Source organism: Miscanthus floridulus, chromosome 10 (assembly GCF_019320115.1).
Source record: "Miscanthus floridulus cultivar M001 chromosome 10, ASM1932011v1, whole genome shotgun sequence".
In the NCBI taxonomy this organism is placed as follows: domain Eukaryota; kingdom Viridiplantae; phylum Streptophyta; class Magnoliopsida; order Poales; family Poaceae; genus Miscanthus; species Miscanthus floridulus.
Genome location: NC_089589.1, coordinates 48,207,573 through 48,216,742, shown reverse-complemented (window position 1 = coordinate 48,216,742; position 9,170 = coordinate 48,207,573).

The window sequence follows — 9,170 nt, the reverse complement described above, 5'->3', positions numbered from 1 at the left end:
GATGTTGCAAAAGTAGATTGGGATGTTTCAAGTGTATGTTCCAAATGTTTCATCAGTTTTAGACTTATGTTGCAAGTGTTTCATCTACATGTTGCAAAAGAAGATCTGGATGTTGCATATGTGTGCAATGGGTATACATGTAAGTTATAAGTGTATGTTCCAAATGTTTCATCTATTTCATACTACTACAGAAACGATTTTGCGAGACACTGTCCAAATATTAACCGAGGCGGTCACAAAATCCAACCGCATCGGTTAATGCCTAGCGATTAACGGAGGCGGTTGTTTTTATTTACGGAGGCGGACAGAAAATACCCGCCTCCAAAAATGTATTAACAGATACGGCCGTCCTAAGGTGCTCACCTCCATAAATTGATTTTTACAGACGGGGACACTATAAGGCCCACTTGTGAAAATCCTAGCCTAGCTCCAAGCCCAGTAGAGCCCGGATCCAATCCTCCAGTATCGGGCTTATATATAACCGGTTAGGGTTTCACCTCTCCCTCACTTATTCCTCGCTCAGCCGCACTTCTCCCTCAGCGCCTTGTCTCCCGGCGCCCCTCCCTCCCTCGCGACGGCGCGCATCCGCGCCCCTCTCTCTCCCCGCATCCCTCACTCTCCCCAGCGACAGCGCGCGTCCGCGCCCTCCCTCCCCCAGCGCCGCCTCCTACAACCACGCCCCTCTCTCTCCCCCACAGCGGCGGCGGCAACGTGGATCTTGCTGGTGGCGCGAGCTTGGTGGCCTCGCGAACGCAACGCGGCCTCGCAGGCATGGCGTGGCGGCACGGCCTCGTGGGCACAACCCTGATCCGGCTCCCTCTCCTCTCCGATGCTCAGATCCGGGCAGCTCGTGGGCGGCACGATGGATCCGGATCGGGGCGAGGCTTCAGCGGTGGCGGCGCTCTCTCTCTCTCTCTTGCCTTTGACGCCGGCGACGCCCTCTCCTCCTCCCTTCGGCGCCCGATCGAGCACGGGCACGACGGATCCGGCTCGGTGGCAGCAGATCAGGCACTGGTGAGGTGAATCTAGCTCAGGCACTGGTGTGGCGGCGGCGCACGCGCGAATCCAGCAGGTGACGACAGCGCACGCACTGATGGGCTCGGCGGGCTCGTCGATGGGCTCAACGGGCCTCACGACGGCTTGTTTTTTTTTTTTTTGCTTTTTATTGATTAACTGAGGCGGGCATACCAACCGCCTCGGGAGTTCGTGATTTACCGAGGCCTTTGATCGGAGACGATTGGGTTGCCCGCGTCCATTAATCGTTTTTGCTCGTCTTCATTAAGATTTTTGTAGTAGTGGATGTTGAAAAAATAGATCTAGATGTTGCATATGTGTGCGATGGCTATTCACGTAGAGGTAATTAGTGCTGAGTTAATTCATCTCGTTTTCTCTCTCATCCCATTAATATTGCGCCTCCGTCACTCTACCTGTCTCGTATGGCTTCCTTGCATGCAAATCAGCTGGGTCCGCAGCCTGCAGAACAACTTGCATGCGGATTCAATTCTATGAAGGATTTGATACCTACATGGACTGCTCTTTAACCGTGCACGAAACGAAGTAGCGGTGCGTCGCGCGAGTTGCGTCCGGATGGACATCTGTATCCGGACATCCGGGCGCTAGCTGTGCCCATATTCAATTAGAGTTACTATGCATCAAAGCTTGCAGTATAACAAGGTTTTACGAGCTCATTCATTTTGAAGGTACCATGTTTAGGGATGCAAGTGAGTTAGCTAGTGAACCCATAAATATGTTTAGTTTTATTTGATTAAGTCTATATACAGGTTCGCGCCTTCGCGGGTTAATCCACCACTTGCATTCCGGTTTTTAGTGGTGAACCCATGGAACACCACCCATATACCACACAACAAGTTCATTTCAGCTCCATTGCAAGGTTGATTTTACTATGAATCATCGAAACAAATGTGCATGGTGACATCTTCGACAAAGGTACGATACTAATTCTGCTGCTTGTGATCATCTCCACTTATTCCATATGGATGACTAGCTTTTTTGCAAGTAGTTAATTGAGAAAAAGGAAAACAACATGAAGGAATAAACATTTAGACCCTCTTCGAGCAAAGGAAAAAATGGAGGAATCCTAGTGGACTGGAATCCTATAGGGAAATTACCTACGGAGCCTTTTGAAACAAAGATGGGTTCATATCCTACAAAATTTGTTTGCACTTGTCAACAATATTGGCCCCGGATATCCTTATCACGAGGGAAATCGACCCGCCAGTCGGGGTGGCTAGTCCGACTATTCAGGACGCCCAACTAGGTGGGGATACTCCGTCTATTTGATGGACAAGGCATAGATCAACCTAGGGAATGCCAACGTATCTGGGTTCCCTAGTGTGTAGATCCGACTATAACAAACTAAAATACCAACCTAAGACGATCAGAGGTTCCTTTGTAAACCTTACCTCCAGGCTATATAAGGAGGCGTACGGTGTAGCCAATCAGCAACGTACATCTATTCTCCACCATCATTAGCGCACCTCCGCTCCTAGCGCATAATGCAGAGCAAAAAACCTCCTGTTTAACTAGACTATGCCTGAACTACTATAAACCCGTGCCTTATATGCCACCCCTCTGATCTGCTATGTGCGATACGCTGATTACTAGTCAGACACTAAATCGGTCGACATCACCCAAATTTGGTAACCGGTCTAGCAAATATCACTCGGCTCGTCGGCCGAGTGCATGAATTTACTCGGCTTGATCGATCGAGTAAGAGATTAATTAGATTCAATTGACTAGCACAGTCATTTTGGGATAACTAGAAGCATACATCGTGCGTTGTTGCGGGAATCATGAGTGAATTTTAGTGGGTGATGTGGCATGATGACATGGATTGCTTATGAATAGATAAGTGTACGTCATAATTGTACATGCTAGTGGACTGCTGATGTGGATGTCTTGCATGTCGAGATAGAGTTGCAGTGGAGTTTAAGAATATAAGAGATATAAATATAGACATAAATAGATCGGGCTGATTCTAGCAAAACTGTCCTGGCAAATGTCACTTGGCTTGTAGGCCAAGTGCATGAATTTACTTGGCTTGGTCACTCAAATGAGAGTTTAGATTCACTCGGCTTTTTTGAAACTACGTATAGTTCATAATTTGTCTTAAAACTTTATAAGTTATCTTAAAACTTAGAATTTCTTTGGGAATTAATTATTCTTTGGTGTATCCTGGTTTGAAACAATTAAGATGATACATCATTATTGGTTTTGAACATTTCAGTTTCACAATGTGAAGGCTCTCCTCGTATTCATCAACAACTTAATTAGAAAAAAAAACATGATATATCCTGTTATTTCGCGCCTTTCTACTACCACTCCTGCTGCCTAGAGTCTAGTACTTCATATCTCTCTGTCGCGCGCGCGCGACTGGCTAGTACTTCATCTCCTAACTGTATACAGGCTGGCAATTTTTTTAATTAAGGATGTGCATTTTGGCAATATCTCACATTTTTCTTCATAGTATTATTAGTAGGTAATAACTGATACTTCTCCTTGAAGATATACATACACCGATGAGAAAAAATAATGTCAATACTTGGTTCCAAGTTATTTAATTAGTAGCAGTGAACAAGCAATGCATGCAGCCTGGCTGACAAGATTTATTTTCTTGTCTCATTTATCCATGCACATACAATGTTCTAGTTCATGCAAATTACATAGTAACAGCTAAGAAATAGGTTGAGAATCTGTTATAAGAATAGCCTCAATAAAACACAATAATGTATGTGCCATTTATCAGTATACATATTATACATAGTTAGCCACTCCTCTGCCAATTAAAATTACTGCAACAGACAAGGCTACTTTGACTTCGTCTTTTTCATAAATTATTAAATATATTTTTAAATTTTTATTTAAAATTAAATGTCATTTGCAACTTGGAGTTCCTTGATCTATCTTTTTCCTTTACTTTCAAAAACTTAAGATGTTGTACCGCGGATGAATGTTTTTCAGCACTTGAGTAAGTTTCTAATAGCATTTGAAGGTTGATCGAGGAAACACTTTTATACCACATTTTTTGTGGCGAATCACAACATTTTTTTAAAAAAAAGGTTATAGTATATCCTCATTATTTCACGTCTTTTGCTGTCACTTCCTGCTGGCGAGCACAACACTTCGCCTGTAAGCCTTACATAGGCGACAAAGCAATTTTAGAAGGCTACACAATTTGGCAATATCTCACTGTTTCATCGTAGTTTTATTCACTAGTAACGGAAACTTTACTCCAAATGTATAACATACACAATCAAGCAATTTGACGAAGATTATATATCCATGCTATTATTCATGATTCCTGCCAGCACATCTTCTATCAGAACCTTAATGTTGGCTAATAATCCATAGAACGTTAGCATTAGCTGGCATGGTGAAAGCTCTAGTTTGATTTTGATGAATTGATGAAACCCTAAGTGCTAACTCATTGCTCTAAGTGATCATGAGATAGGATAGCACATTCCAAGTGGTGGAGCAAATGGTGAACATCATGATGGTGGCGATGGTCATGTGATGATCAAGTGTTCGGGCTTAGAAAAGAAGAAAGAAAAAAATAAAAAGGCTCAAGGCAAAGGTATATTTGATAGGAGCTTTTTGTTTTGGTACTCAAGACACCAAGTGGGTGTGAGTGTATTTATGATAGATAGTTGTACTATTAAGAGGGGTGAAACTCGTATCAAAATACGGTTATCAAAGTGCCACTAGATGTTCTAACTATTGCTTATGCATTTAGATTCTAGTGAGTTCTAACACCCTCGAAAATGTTTGTGAAAATATGCTAACACAGTGCATAAGGTGATACACTTGGTGGTTAGCACATTTCAGCAAGGATGGCGAAGTTTAAGAAGTGGAGGAGCTGTCCCGAGGTGACTGAGCTCTGCCTTAGCAGTGACCGGACTCGGAGGCCTGCGTCCGGTCAGTGGCGCGCGGTGTTGGGCACGCTGGGCCTTTGTGATCGGACGCTGGCGCTTGGAAGTGATCGGACACGACGGTCATGTGTCCGGTCACAGCCGACATACGCTGACGCATGCAGTTGGGCAATGCAGTGAGGACCGGACTCACCGGCGCGTCTAGTCATGCGTGACCTGACGCGTTCGGTCGCCGAAAACTGGCTCTAGATCATCTCTGGAAGTGACCTGATGCGGCGTAGTGGTGAGTCAGGTCAGCGGTGCAGCGTCCAGTCGTTGGCTTGAAGGCATGAGCGTGTGGGCGATCGGACGCAGAGCGGGCACGTCAGTTCCTCGCTGTTGTGTCCTGTCGTTCATTAACGTAAGCACAGCTGGACTTGACCGTTGGAATCACGCGGTGGTGAATCAAAGCAGGGGACGCGTGGCAGCGATCCCATGACTGGACACAGGGGGTGAGCGTTAGGTTGTTCTGATCGACGCGTCCGGTCAGCGCGAGTTGGGCTGGCTATTGAGCCCAACAGCTCTTTTTGAGGGGGGGCTCCTATTTAAGCCCCATGGTCGGCTCTTGCTCACTCTCTTGGCCATTTGTATTGAGTATACATCCTTGTGAGCATAGACAATACTCTCTAACTCACCTTGCTTGATTGGATCATCATCTAGTGAGATCTGAGAGCATCCAAGTGCATTGCTTTGAGTGATTGCATCTAGAGGTAGTTGGTGATTGTGTTTCGCGGCGGGATTCGCTTGTTACTCTTAGAGTTTGCCGACTCCTAGACGGCTTGGAGCAGCGACGATCGTTGAGCGGAGGGTGGTACTTGTCTCTGGCTCCGATCATGGTGATTGTGAGGGGTTCTTGACTTTTTCCCGGCGGAGAGCCAAAAGGTACTCTAGTGGATTGCTCGTGGCTTGTGGATCCTCATCTTGTGTTGATTGTGCGGCACCCGATTGCGGGTTAGTCGTGTGATGCTTATTAGCGCGTGAACCTCCAAGTGAGTGAATCACCACAATGGGGACTAGCTTACCGGCAAGCAAGTGAACCTTGGTGAAAAATCATTGTGTCATCTTGTCCCCGAGGATTTCATTGGTATTCATTGTGATTGATTGATCATCTCTTGCCACGGTGGTATAACTTCACTACCTCTCTTGCATTTACATTCCTAGTGTATCTAAGCTCTTTAGTGTAAATAGTTTTGAGAGCTAGCTTGTGTCTTGTCTAGTGGTTAGTGAGGCTCTTTAGTTAGTCTTTGAGAGCTCACTAACTTAGAGAGTAGTGACTTAGCCTCTTATGTGAATTAGAGATCATAGCAGCTAGAATTGTGGATAGAAGGCTTGCATTTTTAGTAGGCTAGCGTGGCTTCGCCATTTAATTGTCTAACTATTTAGCTTAAGTGTTGTTGTAGAATTTTTAAATAGGCTATTCAGCCCCCCTCTAGCCATTAGGACCTTTCACATGGAATTTTGGAAGGCGGCACGTTTTGGCAACCTGACAAATTGTCTTTCTCGACAATGTCTGGTTTGTACCTTATCTTTGTATTTGTGCATAGCATCAACTTGAGACCAGGTGAACATGAATAGATGTACTTTCTTCGACCGGGCAACCTACATCATCTTCGAATTTGCATATGACAATGATTTGAGATTAGGTGCCAATAGTAAGAGAAAGCACACCCAACCAGGATGGGGTGGCCCAACCTAGAGGGCTCGACTTCGCAGGCAAGACATTGACTAGATATACTTAGAAGCCAAATCAATCCATAAATATCTGACTGGATCTGAATCCTATTCCTTGTAACAAACTAGAAAGCAAACTAGATCTGATTAGGGTTCCTCAATGTAAACTGTACCCCCAAATCATATAAGGAGGTGTAGAGTCCCCTGATCAGCAATCTAGTTCAAAGCCATTACCCAACACATTATTAGCAAGCTCACCAAGCGCACGACACATAAGAAAGTTGTTCTATAGTGAACATAGGATACTTTATACCTAACTCGGTATAAATCTTTATCCCGTGTGCTAACCTTCTAATTCGATACGTGTTCTACGGTGATCACTAGTTGGACGAAAAATCCTACAACATTAGCTGATCAACATGATGTATTTTCTTCCATCAACAACCTACAATACACAGGGTAGCAAGATATTTTGATATATTTTAGCAATATCACTTATTTGTCTTCATGCTTCTGTTAGACAAGTAACCGATACTTCACATCTAAAGATATAGATACATAGCCGAGCAATTTTTTGGAATATTATATATTTTACTAAAATTAGTTCATATTTTCTATCGCTGCACTATTTGTCAGAACTTAATGGTTGTTTATCAGTATGACATCTACACAAGTTAGCATACTAATTCCCACCCAAGTGCCTCACAACTTTACCTAGAGTAGTGGCCTATTTGCTTGTCTCCTGGCCAAGCTTGCCTAGCGCAAGCGTTGCTCCAAGCATCTGATTTTGAGCGTTGTGGCCTGGATCTTTGCTTGGGAGGCTGCGAACCAGATGCACGAAAGAAGCAAAGAGGCCCATGTACCCCTAGATTTCAAGTTGAAGGGCAGTCTTATCATTTCATGCTTGTCCAGTCTCCATGGCGCCAATACATAGTACTTTAGCTCCATACATATACAGGCATCGACCCACTACTCTACTAGAGAGAACTTAGATGACTCCACTTGTCTGCCCGCTGTCCTCTACAGCTCTACCAACCAAAGAAAGCCACCTCATGCAATGACCAACAGCAGCATGCATCACCACCGATGCCCATGGGGTTCAAGACGGTGCCAGATTAGCAGAATGCGAAGGTTCCACGGATTCCTGTGGAACTTCTGTGGCATGGAAGTTTTGGACAAATCCATGGAAGTTTCGCGTGTCCCAGCTGAAAACTCCAATTGCTCAATTGAATAGAGTTCAAACTTAAATCTAGTTAAATATCAAGCCTTCTTGCAGTATTTGTTTCCCTTAGCACAACAACAACCCTACAACTACAAGAGACTGTACGAGTTGATCGGGTGTAAATCCTAGAAATGGATTCAAATAAGATAGAGAACATCAAATCAACAACAACAAGGGACAAGACACAAGATTTAACCTAATGTTCAGCGGAGCCACTAAGGCTTGTATATGTCCTCATTGTTGAGGAAGCCACAAGGATTTGGATCTCTTCCAACCCTATCCTCTTGTCAAGTGAAGCACAAAGATCAACTCTCGAGGGTTTCCACTAGCTTCATTGGGGCAATACAAACTTCTGGTGGTCAACCACAATAGTTGGGAGCTCCTAGGAAACCTCTAGCCATACAGGAGAATCTCCAAGAGTAATAAACACAAAACAATAGCTAGAGGGAGAAATAAGTGCTCTAGATCTAGATCTCTTGCTTGAAAGCTCTCTAACTCACTTCTAATCCCAATCTCGCAAGGAATTTCACCAAGAACACAAGAGAGAGGTTAGGGAGCCTTCAGTGGGGGGAGAGAGGGCTTGTCTACATCCTAGTGGAGGAGTAATGGCAGAGATAGCAGTTGAAGAAGAAGGGTAGAGAGCATTTGTACTATCCCCCTTTTTAGACGGTTAATAGTTTAAGTGTGGAAGTTCCACAGTCAAACATCGAACTTCCATGGCACAAAACATCCATGAAATTTAGAACATAATAGGAATTAGGCTCTTCTAGCTTTGGCTTGGGGCTTTGCTAGTCATTTGGATAGATGATGAGCATTTGGTTCCCCTTTACCATACCAATTTGTATTCCCCTTGATAGTAAACTTTTTCCTATACTCAAATTCAAAACACAAAAATAAAAGTAAGCCTTCATTTGTCGACAAGTCGCATCCTTTGAAATGGGGAGTCTCCTTGTGTTGTCATTTAACCACAATCGATTATAATCTATCTACATCTCATAAATATCATTAGACCCCTAATTGAACTATCATCGATACACCAAAACACATTTAGAGGCCTAGATGTGTAACACCCCTGGTGTTAGTCTTGCCTAATTGCACTTGCATTTCATGATCATGAGCATCATTCATCCATTTATGAGCATATATCACTTGAAACATGTGAAACATGATTATGAAACAAGAGTATCATTTCAATTGTTTTTCATCATTTTAGTACCTTTAGTGCTTGATTATTGTATGACCAATGTGTGGTATAGCTAAATATATTGTTAAACATCTTAGCTATGCTTAGAAAGTCATTAGGAACAATGTTCATGTTGATCATTTTGCCTAATTAAGATTTCAAATCA